Here is a 17,017-nt window from a genome sequence, read left to right as displayed (position 1 = left end):
CCTAATGCTGGGAGCGATTGAGGGCAAAAGAAGAAGGGGACGACAGAGAATGAGGTGGCTGGATGGAGTCACTGAAGCAGTAGGTGCAAACTTAAATGGACTCCGGGGAATGGTAGAGGACAGGAAGGCCTGGAGGATCATTGTCCATGGGATCGCGATGGGTCGGACATGACTTTGCAACTAACAACAACAACAACAACAAACATTTGCTTATATATTCCCACTGTGATGATGGTCAGTTCATAGTCTGAGGAAGAGTGCTTGCACTCGAAAGCTCACGCCTTGAATAAATCTTTGTTGGTCTTAAAGGTGCTATTGGACTGATTTTGTTTTGTTCTAAAGCACTGAGATAAGCGTGGAAGTTTATCAGAATCCAGTTCTGTCCGTGGCCGTTACCCCATGTCTGCATCCAGGTTATAGCCTTTATTGGATTGCTGACCTGGTGACAAACCGATGTGAGTGTGAAAAGTCATAATTTCAACGTCAGAAGGTATCGAGTTTCTAAGTGCCGGCAATACATCCCCTCTCTTTTAGGTTTCAGTTTCAACTTACTACTGCATAGTAGCTTGAAGGGGGGCGGGGCTGTAAACCTTGCATAACAGTGTATACTTATGGCAGCATGTTAAGTAATTTGGACCAGAATCCAGTGCCGTGTCGGGGGGGGGGGGGCTGTCGTCTTTTGACCCAACAACGAGAGAACGTGAGTGGCCCAGATTCAAACCACACACATGAAATCTGCCATACGCAGAGTCGGATTACTGGTCGGTCATGAACAGCACGGTCTCTTCTTGAATGGCTGTGCAGCAACTTCTGCCTTCCTCCTACGTTATTACCCTGACCCCAAATGACTACTTGGATGTTATTAGCCCCGTCAAGCGGAGGTGGGGGGTGCTCTTGTTCCATATGTCTGCAGCCCACCAATGGCAACTGAAATCCTCTGGGATGTTTCGGGTTGGGAAAACAACACCGGGAGAGGGGAGGCAGGAGTCCCTCCTCTCCTCATACTGCATTCCTTCCTTCCTTCCTTCCTTCCTTCCTGCCTGCCTGCCTGCCTGCCTGCCTGCCTGCCTGCCTGCCTGCCTGCCTGCCTGCCTGCCTGTATTCTGGATACCGCGTCTTCCTTCCTTCCTTCCTTCCTTCCTTCCTTCCTTCCTTCCTTCCTGCCTGCCTGCCTGCCTGCCTGCCTGCCTATATTCTGGATACTGCGTCTTCCTTCCTTCCTTCCTTCCTTCCTTCCTTCCTTCCTTCCTTCCTTCCTTCCTTCCTTCCTTCCTTCCTTCCTTCCTGCCTGCCTGCCTGCCTGCCTGCCTGCCTGCCTGCCTGCCTGCCTGTATTCTGGATACTGCGTCTTCCTTCCTTCCTTCCTTCCTTCCTTCCTGCCTGCCTGCCTGCCTGCCTGCCTGCCTTCCTTCCTGCACTCAGCCCTATTTGGCACTTCAGGGAACTCCCCCAGCTACCATCCTGCTGCAATTTCTCACGGTGATCACAGAGTAGATGTAACATGTATTCTGGACCTCACATCACCATATCATATAGATTTTATTATTATTTGTAGCCGAAGGGCACTGCTATAAATATATGCAATATATACAGTTGAAACCATTAACTGATGAGACAATAGAACAGTATAAGCCAAGGTATGGAAATAAATCAGATCCCAGGAAATGCTAACCATTAGATGGTTAAAAATACTAACCCTGGGATGGGGTAAGTTTGGCTCGAATTCTCCTTGCAGCCAGTGGCAAACAATGGCATATTATAACAGATTGAAGGATTGGTATCCAATAACAGGAAAGACAGAAATCGAGCGATGAATTTAGTCCTTGGTTCCAAATATAGAAGACAAACTAAAATGTAAGGTTCGAAGGGCTAAAGCGGGCTTAGTGAAACCACGGGGCTTCTTGATGGCCCCAGAAGGGTTTCCTGAAGAGGAGAGGACACACAGCAATGGGTTTAAACTACAAGTACAACGATATAGGCTAGATATCAGGGGAAAAAATTTCACAGTCAGAGTAGTTCAGCAGTGGAATAGGCTGCCTAAGGAGGTGGTGAGCTCCCCCTCACTGGCAGTCTTCAAGCAAAGGTTGGATACACACTTTTCTTGGATGCTTTAGGATGCTCTGGGCTGATCCTGCATTGAGCAGGGGTTGGACTAGATGGCCTGTATGGCCCCTTCCAACTCTAGATTCTGTGATTCTATGATTCTAAATGGAGTTATTTCTAAAAAATACTTTTAAAAAGTTGTTCAACATTTATCAGGTGATATGACCATATATGGCCATGTTGATCCGCCCCCCCTCCCAACTTGATCAATGATGGTGGGAAGGGGAGGAGCCCCGGGTGGGCGTGTCCACAGCGATGCTTCCCAGCCGTATTCTGCACAATGGTGCCACTTCCAGGGGTTTCTTGAAGTCTGAAGAATGTTTCAGGGGTTTCTCAATGGTATAAAAGTTGAGAAAGGTACACGGGAGTAACGACCAGAAAGTAAGGTCACTGACCCGGTTTGAAAATGCAAATGAGGAATAGCCATTCGGAGATTTTGTGATGAGACGGCAACTAAATAATCTGATCTGAAACGAACAGTTTAAAATAGCTCAAACAAGGGGAAGCGGGGATTAGATTGTGTGATTGTGTGCTTATCAAATAAGGCATCATTTGGGATTTTTCACACCACTTCCCATCAGATCCTTTAGCTCAGGGGTCAGGACCCCTTTAGGGGTTGAGCGACCCTTTCACAAGGGGCACAGCAGGGCAAGCAGCTTGGCTGGGGGAGGGGCGCCATCCACACAACAGCCTTGCGAGGTAGATTGAGATCGAACGTTCATCTATCTGGAATAGCGGAAGAGAGCAAGATCGGCATGGTGGGACAAGAGGCAGAGCTGAACTGAGAAATCCCGGGGAAAAAACAATTTATATACAATCATGAACAATGGATCTTCACGCCATTGGTCAGTTTGGGTTTAATTTCTGTGAAAGAACCCTTGCATAATTTTATGGTTGGGGGTCACCACAACACAAGGAACTGTATTAAAGGTTTAGAATAAACTGCATTAGGAAGGTTTAGAACCACTGCTTTAGCTAGGAGGGAGATAGGAGGGATTGAACCTGAGACCGTCCGTAAGTAGAACTAGCATCTTGACTACGATTTGTCAACAAGAAAAACGAGCGCTTCTCAATCTTAGCTGTCCCAATAACGAGGAGAAACTTTGGCCGGCACAACACTGAAGCTAATGTACGGGGAGCCGATGAAAGGAGCATGCTGGCCCAGCCCAGGTATCGCATTAACAGTTGAGTAAGCAAACGTGTTCGCAAATGTTTGTTTTACCTCCTAAGGGGTGAAAAAAAAGGCACCTTTAAACAGGAGACTCTGCTGCCATAACCATCTGGATGCAGTTTCATTACAACCTCCTGCCAAAATATCATGCTTCGCTTTGAAGACTGGGAAAAGGCGCAGGTTGTAAAAATTCCACAGTGTGACCTGTGGTTCTAGGTGATTATGGGGTGGCGTAGAGTGTGAGGGAGATGTTTACATTCACACTGTTTTCTTTAAAAAATGAATGCGTATCTTTTTAGTGAAGGACGGCCAACTATCTGATCTTTTAAACTGGAGGTTCAACTCAGAATCTTCTCCGTGAAAGATAGAACCTCAGATCCTGAGCACCAAATATCTTTGTTTCCAAGGCAGGGAATACTGGCAGGATCCTCTGTGTTGGGGGAATTAATTTAGTTGATCATTTATAACTGGAATTGCTCTCCCAGATTTTGAGACTCAGAGTAGTCCTGAGCAGCTTTACTCATTGAGACATGCTTCTTGGAAAGTGCCCTTAAGGTTGTATTCAAAAGCAGCTTACAAAATATTATTATTATTAATAATAATAACAATAATAACAATAACAACAACAACAATAATAATAATTTGATTTGCATGACCGCCGCTCTCGGAAACCGGCTCGCAGCGGTTCACAATATTTCAATACAAATACAGTTCATTAAAAACCATCAAAATTCCCCATTAAACCCCCATTAAAACAATGACTCAGTCACAATGATGGCAATTAAGGAAAAAACTATTCCTATACAGGCCTACTAGATGAGCAGAAGGGAGCGGATGGATAATGCAAAATATGTAGCTTAAACAAAGCATTGTATAGCTATGACCTTCTTTAATCAGTAGCTTTATATTTATTTATTTGATTTTTATACTGCCCTTCCATAAAGTTCAGGGCAGTTTATTGGGGGGGGGATTAATGGAACAATCTAACATATAACATTTATTTATTAATTAATATATTTATTATATTTATATATCGCCCTCCCGGAGGCTCAGGGTGGTTTAGATAAAACGTAGAAAAGAATACAAGAAACAATCCATAGTCAAAAATAACGTCAACATGTGTTTTGTCAGCTGTATACTCTATACCCTGACCTGGATAGCCCTAGCTAGCCTGACTTTGGAAGGGTTGGGCCTAGTTCATATTTGGATGGGAGACTACCAAAAATTCCAAGGTCATCATGAAAAGGAAGGCAATGGCAAAGCACCTCTGAACATCTCTTGCCTTGAAAAATCTACAGCAGGGGTAGTCAAACTGCGGCCCTCCAGATGTCCATGGACTACAATTCCCATGAGCCCCTGCCAGCGAATGCTGGCAGGGGCTGATGGGAATTGTAGTCCATGGACATCTGGAGGGCCGCAGTTTGACTACCCCTGATCTACAGGGTCAACACAGGTTCTTTCTAGAGCATCCAATGATGGTGACAGGCCGTAGATTCAGGATCTCTCACCTACAAATAGCTGTTGAAAAACTCCAAGTGTGAATATTTCCTGAATATTGGTGTTTCCTAAGTAGTTTCTTTCTTTCTTTCTTTCTTTCTTTCTTTCTTTCTTTCTTTCTTTCTTTCTTTGCTGCAACACCTGAGCAAGGCTGTTGATAGGACTTTTGGGGAAACATTTGGCCTCAGTCAGGGCTAGGTCGTTCTCTGTCCTGGCCCCCACTTGTCGAGATGAGCTCCCAGAAAAGACCTCGGCCCTGTCGGAGCTACCATAGTTCCGCAGGGCCTTTCACTACCCGAAGGAGTCTCAAAGTGGCTTACAGTCGCCTTCCCTTTCCTCTCCCCACAACAGACACCCTGTGAGGGAGGTGAGGCTGAGAGAGCCCTGATATTACTGAAGAAGAAGAATTGGTTCTTATCTGCCACTTTTCTCTACCCGAAGGAGTCTCAAAGCAGCTTACATTCTCCTTCCCTTTCCTCTCCCTACAACAGACACCCTGCGAGGGAGGTGGGGCTGAGAGAGGCCTGCTTTTACTGCTTGGTCAGAACAGCTTTATCAGTGCTGCAGCAAGCCCATCAGGAAACTCCTAATTAAATATGCTAAGAAGAAGAAGAATTGGTTTTATATCCTCCTATTCACTAACAGAAGGGATCTTACAATTGCCTTCCCTCCCTCTCCCCACAACAGATACCCTTTGAGGGAGGCGGGGCTGAGAGAGCTTCTGACAGGACTGCTCTGTGAGAACAGCACTATCAGGGCTGTGACTGTCCCAAGGTCACCAAGCTGGCTGCATGCGGAGGAGCCAGGAATCATCCCCAGCTCAACAGATTAGAAGCCGCTGCTCTTAACCGCGACACCACACTGGCTCTGTAGAGCAGGGGTAGTCAAACTGCGGCCCTCCAGATGTCCATGAACTACAATTCCCAGGAGCCCCTGCCAGCGAATGCTGGCAGGGGCTCCTGGGAATTGTAGTCCATGGACATCTGGAGGGCCGCAGTTTGACTACCCCTGTTGTAGAGTGTGAACATTTCTTCACAGTGCTTCAAGCACCACCACGGACAGTTTAGGCCAGGGAGAAGTTAGTCAGTAGCGTAAGAGTGAGGAGGTGTTTCTTTGTCCTTTGTTATTTTTTCCCATCGGCTGTCAGGACAAGAGTTGTGCAATGAAAATGACAGTTCAGTTGTACTGACAAAAAACACTGTTTGCTCTGTGAAAGCTAACAGACTTATGGTTTCAGGCTATTAATTTATGCAAGCGTCACTTGTTGTGGGATTACTGCAACGAGTGAGACGTTACAGCTCCTAGAGGCAAGGAGTTTCCATTATACGGATTGTCGCTGAAATCGTGTGGGTGGGCAAAAGCACTGTCAGACTGGAAAGAATGAAAACATGCATTTTTGTGCATATTAGATGGAAAAGCTTCTTGGCGTTAGACAGGCCAAGGGAAAGAATAGGAGAATATGAATGATTTGGGCAAACAGAAGATGAAGGATATTGCTTTCCAGGATAATCACTATCAAAGCAGGTAATCTGTTCCACTTAATATTTCTGGTAAGGCCTTAGAGAAGGAGCGTGTCTCATGGCTTAAGTGCCACTCAGCATTTAAGACCCACTCAGGGCAGCTGTCCCGCCCCTGAGTGCCTCCTCCCCCAACTGGCTTGCCTGTCTGTCCAGTGGCCAGCCAATCACCTTCTGTCCCCCATCCCTGACCACCCCCTCCTCCTTCCACTTCCTTCCGAGGCTCGGAGGCTGCAGATCCCTGCTGTGTGAGAGCTGAACGTTCCCTTGAGTTCCCTGATATCTGCCTGCAGCCTTTCCAGGTCCTGGGGGGAGCGGGAGGGGGAGGTGGCCCACAGAGTTCTTCCAATCTACCCCCCTAATCTAGTGCCCATTGTATCCTTGAATGCAACAGGCTTGGCCCCTAGTTTAATTTTTGTGTCACAAAAATGTTTCGGCTATTGTTTCTTGATTCTCTTTTTTTTAATAAAAAAGAGCCGTTACCATAATTTCGAGGGACACGGAGTATAAATAGGAATTTCCTATTTTATTATGTTCCACCGGGATACCTAAATCTCACATTTAAACATGAGGTGTTTTCCATTGTCATTTGATCTCAAGGGTCTGAGGCAATGTTTTGCTCTGCTTCTAATGACTGTCATATATAATAAATAATGCATCTGCTGCACTTAGGAAGATTCACTTCTTAAAATGCATTTCAGTAAAGAAAGCTTTATAACTGTGAGGCAATGGTCAAAACAAATCGGGATTCAGCCAGAGTTTGAAAATCCAGCATATAAGAACCAACTCCTTCTTCAGTTATATCAGGGCTCTCTTAGCCTCACCTCCCTCACAGGGTGTCTGTTGTGGGGAGAGGAAAGGGAAGGCAACTGTAAGCCACTTTGAGACTCCTTTGGGTAGAGAAAAGCAGCATATAAGAACCAACTCTTCTTCTTCTATAGTAAGATCAGGGTTATAGAATCATAGAATCATAGAGTTGGAAAGGGCCATACAGGCCATCTAGTCCAACCCCCTGCTCTATGCAGGATCAGCCCAAAGCATCCTAAAGCATCCAAGAAAAGTGTGTATCCAGCCTTTGCTTGAAGACTGCCAGTGAAGAATGGCGGTTCTCTCAGCCTCACCTCCCTCACAGGGTGTCTGTTGTGGGGAGAGGAAAGGGAAGGTGACTGTAAGCCACTTTGAGACTCCTTTAGGTAGAGAAAAGTGGCATATAAGAACCAACTCTTCTTCTTCTTCAGTAATATCAGGGCTCTCTCAGCCTCCCCTCCCTCACAGGGTGTCTGTTGTGGGGAGAGGAATGGGAAGGTGACTGTAAGCCACTTTGAGACTCCTTTAGGTAGAGAAAAGTGGCATATAAGAACCAACTCTTCTTCTTCTTCAGTAATATCAGGGCTCTCTCAGCCTCCCCTCCCTCACAGGGTGTCTGTTGTGGGGAGAGGAATGGGAAGGTGACTGTAAGCCACTTTGAGACTCCTTTAGGTAGAGAAAAGTGGCATATAAGAACCAACTCTTCTTCTTCTTCAGTAATATCAGGGCTCTCTCAGCCTCACCTCCCTCACAGGGTGTCTGTTGTGGGGAGAGGAATGGGAAGGTGACTGCAAGCCGCTTTGAGACTCCTTTGGGTAGAGAAAAGCAGCATATAAGAACCAACTCTTCTTCTTCAGTAATATCAGGGCTCTCTCAGCCTCACCTCCCTCACAGGGTGTCTGTTGTGGGGAGAGGAAAGGGAAGGTGACTGTAAGCCACTTTGAGACTCCTTTAGGTAGAGAAAAGTGGCATATAAGAACCAACTCTTCTTCTTCTTCAGTAATATCAGGGCTCTCTCAGCCTCCCCTCCCTCACAGGGTGTCTGTTGTGGGGAGAGGAATGGGAAGGTGACTGTAAGCCACTTTGAGACTCCTTTAGGTAGAGAAAAGTGGCATATAAGAACCAACTCTTCTTCTTCTTCAGTAATATCAGGGCTCTCTCAGCCTCCCCTCCCTCACAGGGTGTCTGTTGTGGGGAGAGGAATGGGAAGGTGACTGTAAGCCACTTTGAGACTCCTTTAGGTAGAGAAAAGTGGCATATAAGAACCAACTCTTCTTCTTCTTCAGTAATATCAGGGCTCTCTCAGCCTCCCCTCCCTCACAGGGTGTCTGTTGTGGGGAGAGGAATGGGAAGGTGACTGCAAGCCGCTTTGAGACTCCTTTGGGTAGAGAAAAGCAGCATATAAGAACCAACTCTTCTTCTTCTTCAGTAATATCAGGGCTCTCTCAGCCTCACCTCCCTCACAGGGTGTCTGTTGTGGGGAGAGGAAAGGGAAGGTGACTGTTAGCCACTTTGAGACTCCTTTAGGTAGAGAAAAGTGGCATATAAGAACCAACTCTTCTTCTTCTTCAGTAATATCAGGGCTCTCTCAGCCTCCCCTCCCTCACAGGGTGTCTGTTGTGGGGAGAGGAATGGGAAGGTGACTGTAAGCCACTTTGAGACTCCTTTAGGTAGAGAAAAGTGGCATATAAGAACCAACTCTTCTTCTTCTTCAGTAATATCAGGGCTCTCTCAGCCTCCCCTCCCTCACAGGGTGTCTGTTGTGGGGAGAGGAAAGGGAAGGTGACTGTAAGCCACTTTGAGACTCCTTTAGGTAGAGAAAAGTGGCATATAAGAACCAACTCTTCTTCTTCTTCAGTAATATCAGGGCTCTCTCAGCCTCCCCTCCCTCACAGGGTGTCTGTTGTGGGGAGAGGAAAGGGAAGGTGACTGCAAGCCGCTTTGAGACTCCTTTGGGTAGAGAAAAGCAGCATATAAGAACCAACTCTTCTTCTTCTTCAGTAATATCAGGGCTCTCTCAGCCTCACCTCCCTCACAGGGTGTCTGTTGTGGGGAGAGGAATGGGAAGGTGACTGTAAGCCACTTTGAGACTCCTTCGGGTAGAGAAAAGCGGCATATAAGAACCAACTTTCTTCTTCAGTAATATCAGGGTTCTCTCAGCCTCACCCACCTCACAGGCTTGTGGGGAGAGGAAAGGGAAGACGAATGTAAGCCGCTTTGAGACTCCTTCAGGTAGAGAGAAGCGGTCTATAAGAACCAACTCTTCTTCTTAAAATAATGTTAGGACTGTTATGATTTTGTCTTACTGTTAAAATAATTCTCTTTGCAGCAAAAGTATACAAAGGAGTTCATTTGAGTTTGTCACACAGAAATCTGTGCAAGCCCAGGCGTGCTACCTCTGTCTTCGCGACGCACAGCTCGTGTCGGTAATCCAGATTTCACAATATCTCTGAGAGAATTGGCTGTCTGTTACCTTTCAAAAAAAAAAATCCCCGATGGCTTTACGCGGAGATTGGCACCAGAGGTGAAACTTTCCCCCAACACGCTCATTATTTTATTTACCTGAATGCTTCAGTCAAAGCGATGCTGAAAACAATTCCCCCTGAGGTGGGCTAATTAAAACGACATCAAGGTTAAAGCACGCAAATGGGAATGCACACGAATGAGACGAGCCAAGTTCACACTGACCTGGAGGTACGGGGCGTATAGGCCCATTGCTATAGTCACTGGTGATGGGAGCTATTGACTTTAGATGACAGTAACTGGCATTAATAATGCTGTTGCCAAAAAGGAAAAAGAAAAAAACCTTAGTTGGATTATGAAATCCCAATTCGTCCTCTCTCGCCAGCTACTGTAGATGTGAAAATCAATGTCCATTAAGCTGAAATGGATGCGTGAAATGGCATTTTCTCCGGATGGGAACGGAGAGTCCAACAAGGCAAGCAGAGAAAGGACAAAAGGGTTGTACACAGGAGAATGGTGGCTGGATCCCAACCCATTCCCCACCCTACAAAGGCATGTGCACACACTGTCTGTTCATGTGTATATTTGCCTATTTCTTTCTGGGGTTTTTTTCTGCTTAAAAGTTTGAGTCTCTGTAGCCAGCACAGGATGACCTATGAAAGAAGCAGTGTATTTATGGTAGGGTATGAAAGTATCACCCATCCACCCTTTGACCCACCCATCTATCCATCCCACCACCCACCCATCCACCCACCCACCCACCCACCCACCCACCCACCCATCCATCCATCCATCCATCCATCCATCCATCCATCCATCCGTTGTTCCGATTTATATTCCACCCCCCTGGCAAATCAGCTCAAAGCAGATAACAACAAAATAATGGTTACATAAAAACAAAAACTTTGGTACAGTTAATACTAATTAATATCAATTAATATTAAGAATCTGCCTTGCAGTATTGGATATTGGGCCATCAATTTTATTATGATGATTATTTATTAAATTTATAACCACCCTCCCTTGCAGCTCAGAGCAGTTTTCAGCAGCAATGGGAACAAACAAAACTAAATAACTTCAAATAAATCATAATAAAACCATAAAACCATCTCAATAAAAAACATTAAAAGCATTAACCCATCTCAGTGCACCAGTGTAATGCCCAGGTGTAGCCTGGTTGCAGCATTTGACAAGGGATTTTTCCAACAGGGAAGGCCAATATGATGTTTAGCCCACTATCTGGAAGCAGCTTTCCAGACTTGCTGCCTGAAATTCTTCCAATGGGAGATGCAGATATTCAGCCACTGGACCTTTTGCATGCGAAATACGTGTTCGTCCTCGAAATTCAGACTGTCATGGTAATAATATTTTTAGAAGCAGCACAGGGCACAAGATGGTTTTTATTTACCTACAAAGCCTGGAATGATGCAGTAAGAATGCTGTTCCCTGTATGAGTTGGTTCCGGTGCAGATACTAAAATCCACACCGTGAAGCCAGGCATGAGGGAGGGGGAGAGGATTTTAACTGTCAGGGAGAAACTCCAGATACGCACAGAATCGCAGTGTTTCTCATCAGCCACAGATCAGGGCAACTGCATTCCCAAAGTGCTTTATTGCGTGTGCGTATCCGTGTAGAAATGAGCCTCTTGTGGCGCAAGGTGGTAAGGCATGCAGTCTGAAAGCTCTGCCCAAGAGGCTGGGAGTCCGATCCCAGCAGCCGGCTTAAGGTTGACTCAGCCTTCCATCCTTCCGAGGTCGGTAAAACGAGTACCCAGCTTGCTGGGGGTTAAACGGTAATGACTGGGGAAGGTGCTGGCAAACCACCCCGTATTGAGTCTGCCATGAAAACGCTAGAGGGCGTCACCCCAAGGGTCAGACATGACTCGTTGCTTGCACAGGGGATACCTTTACCTTTATCCGAGTAGAATGCATGGTAAAAGATGAGGTTCCCCACATATCAGCCATCACTTGATTTCTTCTTCAACCAAATGCCTGGCGGAGGAGCTCTCTTTTGCAGGCCCTGTGGAATTGTTTCGGTTCTGTCAGATGCGGCTCCAATATCTTCATTGTTTGTAAATAGCATTTTGGACAATGGACAAGCTGATGACTTGGCTGGGAGTTTGGTTGCTACATGCACAGAAGTATAAATACACAAACTATTTGCAACTCTCGTGCTTGACTGTTGTCGAACTCACGGGAACTACATTTTGTGCAGAACAAGGGCTATTAAACCACCAAGCCAAGACACAAATACAAAGGTCTTAGCACTCACACGCACACATACACATACCACACTGGTGCAAATAGCAATAGAAGAAGAGTTGGTTTTTTTATGCAGCTTGGTGTAGTGGTTAAGAGCTAGCTGCTGCTTCTAATCTGGCGAGCCAGGTTCGATTCCCCGCTCCTCCACATGCAGCCAGCTGAGTGAGCTTGAGAGAGGAAGGAAAGGCAATTGCAAGCCGCTTTGAGACTCCTTTAAATAGTGAAAAGCGGGGTATAAAAGCCAACTCTTTGTCTCCCTGTGAGGTAGGTAGGGCTGAGAGAGACCAGCTCTGTGAGAACAGCTCTAACAGCACTGTGACTGGCCCAAGGTCACCCAGCTGGCTGCACATGGAGGAGCAGAGAATCAAATCCGGCTCTCCAGATTAGGAGTCACGGCTATTAACCACTAAAACAAGCTGGATCTTGTAACACAGAAAGTTTCACAGGGCTACTCACCCATTATGTACTTCATGTCTTCTAAGGTACATGGCCGAAGTGCATAATAATGAAGCAGGGTCTACTCAAGGGTCTATACTTACAACCCTCCCCATTGCCAGGGAAAACCAACCGTTGAGAACCCAGTTACCTATCTATCCCTACGCAATAAACGTACAGGTTTGTTGAACCCCGGACTAGTACATCGGCACTATGATCTTGCCTATGTCTCGATAAAATCGGCAGAAGCCCGTTGGGTTTACTGTGCCGCAAAGTACACAGAGCCGGATAGTCACTGGTAACTATTTGCCCGCTATTAATAATTAGCAGGAGGCATTCGGCACAATAGAAACTCAGCCGCATACGGCCGGGTTCAAATTACAGTACGCTCGGACAATAAACGCAAATGGGCACTCATTTGAGTGGCTGCCACGGCAAACAATGGGATATTGGACGGCTCCATTGGTTTATTGCCTTATTTATTTGAACAGGTGCGAGCCGGCCAAGGAAAATTGGATATTACTGGAGATGAATACCAGATAGATACCTTTGCAGTGTTTATCTGATCAGGGCGAACTAAGGATAAGCAGAAGCATTCACATGCCTCTGTAGCAGGGGTAGTCAAACTGCGGCCCTCCAGGTGTCCATGGACTACAATTCCCAGGAGCCCCTGCCAGCGAACGCTGGCAGGGGCTCCTGGGAATTGTAGTCCATGGACATCTGGAGGGCCGCAGTTTGACTACCCCTGCTCTATAGTGTTGATCGATTCCTAATTTGCATTATTGTGGCTGAGCGATGCGTGGGCGTCCACTGCAGCTTCCACAAAAACTGATGTGATGCTGAGGGTGGGAAAAGTGACGGAAATGGGACAAAAGATGGAGAATTAGACTTGATAATGGGAGGGGTCTCCTTGCCTGCCCCTTTCCTTTAATCCCTGACCATTTACCGACTGCACGCCATTGTCACATGATCCACCCCCCATTGTCACATGATCCACATGATCTGACCCTTGGGGTGACGCCCTCTAGCGTTTTCATGGCAGACTCAATACGGGTGGTTTGCCAGTGCCTTCCCCAGTCATGACCGTTTACCCCCCAGCAAGCTGGGTACTCATTTTACCGACCTCAGAAGGATGGAAGGCTGAGTCAACCTTGAGCCGGCTGCTGGGATTGAACGCCCAGCCTCATGGGCAGAGCTTCAGATTGCATGTCTGCTACCTTACCACTCTGCGCCACAAGAGGCTCATAATAATGGCATAGCACAGGTTTTCTCTGACCCTGAAAGGGTTTCCTGAATGGGTGAGAGTTAATGTTTAATGTATTTTTTAAAAAAATTTAAGCATTTATTGGGTGATATGGCCATATACGGTCAAGTTGATCCGCCCGCCCCCCCCCCCCCCGGGCCTGGAGGGGGTGGGAAGGGGCAGGCCCCAGGTGGACATGCACACAGCTCTGCTTCCCAACCATATTCTGCCTGAGTGCACCACTTCTGGGGTTCCTCGAAGCCTGAGAAATATTTCAGGGGTTTCTCAATGGTATAAGAGTTGAGAAAGGTTGGCATGAGAAGAGTGTATCATGTTAGCAGCCTTGGAGCCTGGCCCAGCCTGTTTTCTCAGGACCTTGAAGCACTGGTAAATAATGCACATTTCTGGCCCTCCTGCTGTGCTTGGGCCCTGCCTACCAGGCCCCTAACATGGAGCTGAGAGATGGATCTGAGGCCCCATTCATACTATATGATGTTTTACCCTAGTGTCTTAACCAGGGCCTTAACCAGGGCCAGGGCCTTTTGACCCATGCCCTAGCCAGCTGGGTTCCCAAGAGAGATGAGGGCCCTGCAAGACTTAATTGGTTCTTTAGGACCCGTAAAATGGAGCTATTCCACCAGGCTTATGGTCAAGGCTTAAAATAACAACCATCAATAAATCCTTGCCTCAATGCTGGGAGGAGAGTTGGAAGATCGGCCGCTCACAGCCCCCCCTTCCCCCAGAGAACCTTATCTTGAAATTTTAGCTGGGAGCATCAGTAAGATTATATTGTTTTAACTTTTGTCATGCTGTTTTAATACTGTTAACCACCCTGAGCAACTTTGGGAGGGTGGGTTAAAGATAAAAATGTATGCTTATTATTTATTATAATGATGATGAAGCATCCTGATGCTTTTGATCCAAATGGTTCTTCTTCAGAGGTCAGTTGTAGATCCACACATCTGTTCCACATAATATTTCTGGTAAGGCCTTGGAGGAGGAGGAGCATGTCTCATGGCTTAAGTGTCACTCAGCAATTGACACCCACTCAGGGCAGCTGCCCCGCCCCTGAGTGCCTCCTCTTCCAACCGGCTTGCCTGTCTGTCCAGCATCCAGACAGTCACCTTCCGTCCCCCACCCCTGACCACCCCCTCCTCCTTCCACTTCCCTACGAGGCTCGGAGGCTGCAGATCCCTGCTGCATGAGAGCTGCCCTTGCTGGTGAGTTCCCTAACAGCTGCCTGCAGCCTTTCCAGGTCTTGGGGGGAGGGGGAGGCCGTCCATAGAGTTCTTCCACCCTACCCCCACCCCCATCTAGTGCCCATTGTATTCCTGAATGCAACAGTTTTGGCCCCTGGTAAATAAATATTCATCAAAATCCATTTAAAAAAACTATTGCATTGCTTTTAATTGGCCTTTAGTGCTGTGCCATAAATATTTTTGAATGACAATAATTTTTAGACTTCTCAGCCTTTTACATCCCCAGATCCCACCCGGATCCTGGCATCCCCAGTACCCCACGCAGAGCCCCGTTTCTTCCATGTTACAGATTTGCATCTGTAAATGTGTGTTCCTTCATCATGGCATTTTCCTCTAAGGGCCTTTTCCCTTTCCAAGCCTTGTCATTTTTAACAAACGCCGAAATTGTGCCCTTGAGGCCCTGATCCAGAATTGACAACTGTTCTGTCATTTCATCTGCGAAAATCATGATGAAACGCAGCCCCTCGGCCAACGCTCTCACCCTTTCCAAAAAAGGGGGGTGGGAGCACCCTCAGTTAAATGTACAAAGCTTAGAAGATTATTGTCCAAGGCAATTGTGGTCGTTCCCTAATCCCCACCAACTGTTCTGCGTTCAGTTGTCCCGACAAATCTGGATCTAAGTCTTCGGGCCTACATTTGCCGAGCGGCATCTTTGCCCACTTGGCAGCTTAGTTCCTTTCTTTGTTGTTCTTGCGTACCTGGCTCAAGGTTTTCCAAATATTTCCCACAGCCTCACAAAGTAAAATAATGTTTAAAATGTATACGTGCTTGTTGTGTAGTGCGAGGAAGGCCCACTTTGGGTCAAAACGAGATGGCTCCTTTTGCTTCAGGAGATTGTGGAGAAAAGTACATTTATGCCAGCTTGGTGTAGTGGTTAGGAGCATGGATTTCTAATCTAGCGAGCCAGGTTTGATTCCCCACTCCCCCACATGAAACCAGCTGGGTTACCATGGGCTCATCACAGCCCTGATAAAGCTCTTCTGACAGAGCAGTGATAGCAGAGCTCTCTCAGCCTCACCTCCCTCACGGAGTGTCTGTTGTGGGGAGAGGAAAGGGAAGGGGATTGTAAGACACTTTGAGACTCCTTCAGGTAGAGAAAAGCGGCATATAAGAACCAATTCTTCTTCTTCTTCAGTAATCCCAGGGCTCTCTCAGCCTCACCCACCTCACAGGGTGTCTGTTGTGGGGAGAGGAAGGGGAAGGGGACTAAGCCGCTTTGAGACTCCTTTGGGTAGAGAAAAGCGGCATATAAGAACCAACTCTTCTTCTTCTTCAGTAATCTCTGGGCTCTCTCAGCCTCACCTCCCTCACAGGGTGTCTGTTGTGGGGAGAGGAAAGGGAAGGGGATTGTAAGACACTTTGAGACTCCTTTGGGTAGAGAAAACCGGCATATAAGAACCAACTCTTCTTCTTCTTCAGTAATATCAGGGCTCTTTCAGCCTCCCTCACAGGGTGTCTGTTGTGGGGAGAGGAAGGGGAAGGCGACTAAGCCGCTTTGAGACTCCTTTGGGTAGAGAAAAGTGGCATATAAGAACCAACTCTTCTTCTTCTTCAGTAATCTCAGGGCTCTCTCAGCATCTAAGAACCAAGTTTGCTGCTGCTGCTTCATGACGATGGAAACTCAAGAGCCAGGCTGGATCGGGGTCCAAATTAAAATTCAGCCTGTGTAGTTGTTGTGTATATAGACCTGCCGAAGACCTGAGCTTGAGGTCCAAGGCAGGATCATAACCCTGCAGTTGCTATTGGCCAACTCGCGGCTGTATCCCGACTGCCAGATCCAATTAGTTTGAACTGAAATTGACCAATCGTGTGCACTCTGCGAACTTAAAGAGGTTGGTAGACCTTGTCCCATGGGAAGTACATCTGGCCTTGATCAGGGACAGGGCCTTTTCGGTCCTGGCCCCGACCTGGTAGAATGAGCTCCCGGATGAGCAGTGGAATAGGCCTATTCAGCAGTGGAATAGGCTGCCTAAGGAGGTGGTGAGTTCCCCCTCACTGGCAGTCTTCAAGCAAAGGTTGGATACACACTTTTCTTGGATGCTTTAGGATGCTTTGGGCTGATCCTGCGTAGAGCAGGGGGTTGGACTAGATGGCCTGTATGGCCCCTTCCAACTCTATGATTCAATGATTCTATGAGCTAAGGCACTCTCACAGTTCCGCAGGGCCTATAAAATGGAGCTCTTCCACTAGGCGTTTAGCTGAGGCCAGTGGTAGAACATCAACTGGATACCTCCTCTGCATACCCCACTGCGAGGCGTGAG

The 17,017-nt window shown here is 47.0% G+C and overlaps 1 protein-coding gene across 2 annotated transcripts in view; it reads left to right on the top strand.

Moving 5' to 3' along the window:
- The window catches only part of NUDT14 (nudix hydrolase 14), a 78,621-nt gene that overhangs the window by 13,553 nt on the left and 48,051 nt on the right, over positions 1-17,017 (top strand). The window lies entirely within an intron of this gene.

Source organism: Paroedura picta, chromosome 2, assembly GCF_049243985.1.
Source record: "Paroedura picta isolate Pp20150507F chromosome 2, Ppicta_v3.0, whole genome shotgun sequence".
In the NCBI taxonomy this organism is placed as follows: Eukaryota; Metazoa; Chordata; class Lepidosauria; order Squamata; family Gekkonidae; genus Paroedura; species Paroedura picta.
Note: the sequence above shows the minus strand (reverse complement) of the source record. Positions and strands in the feature narration are given on the sequence as shown.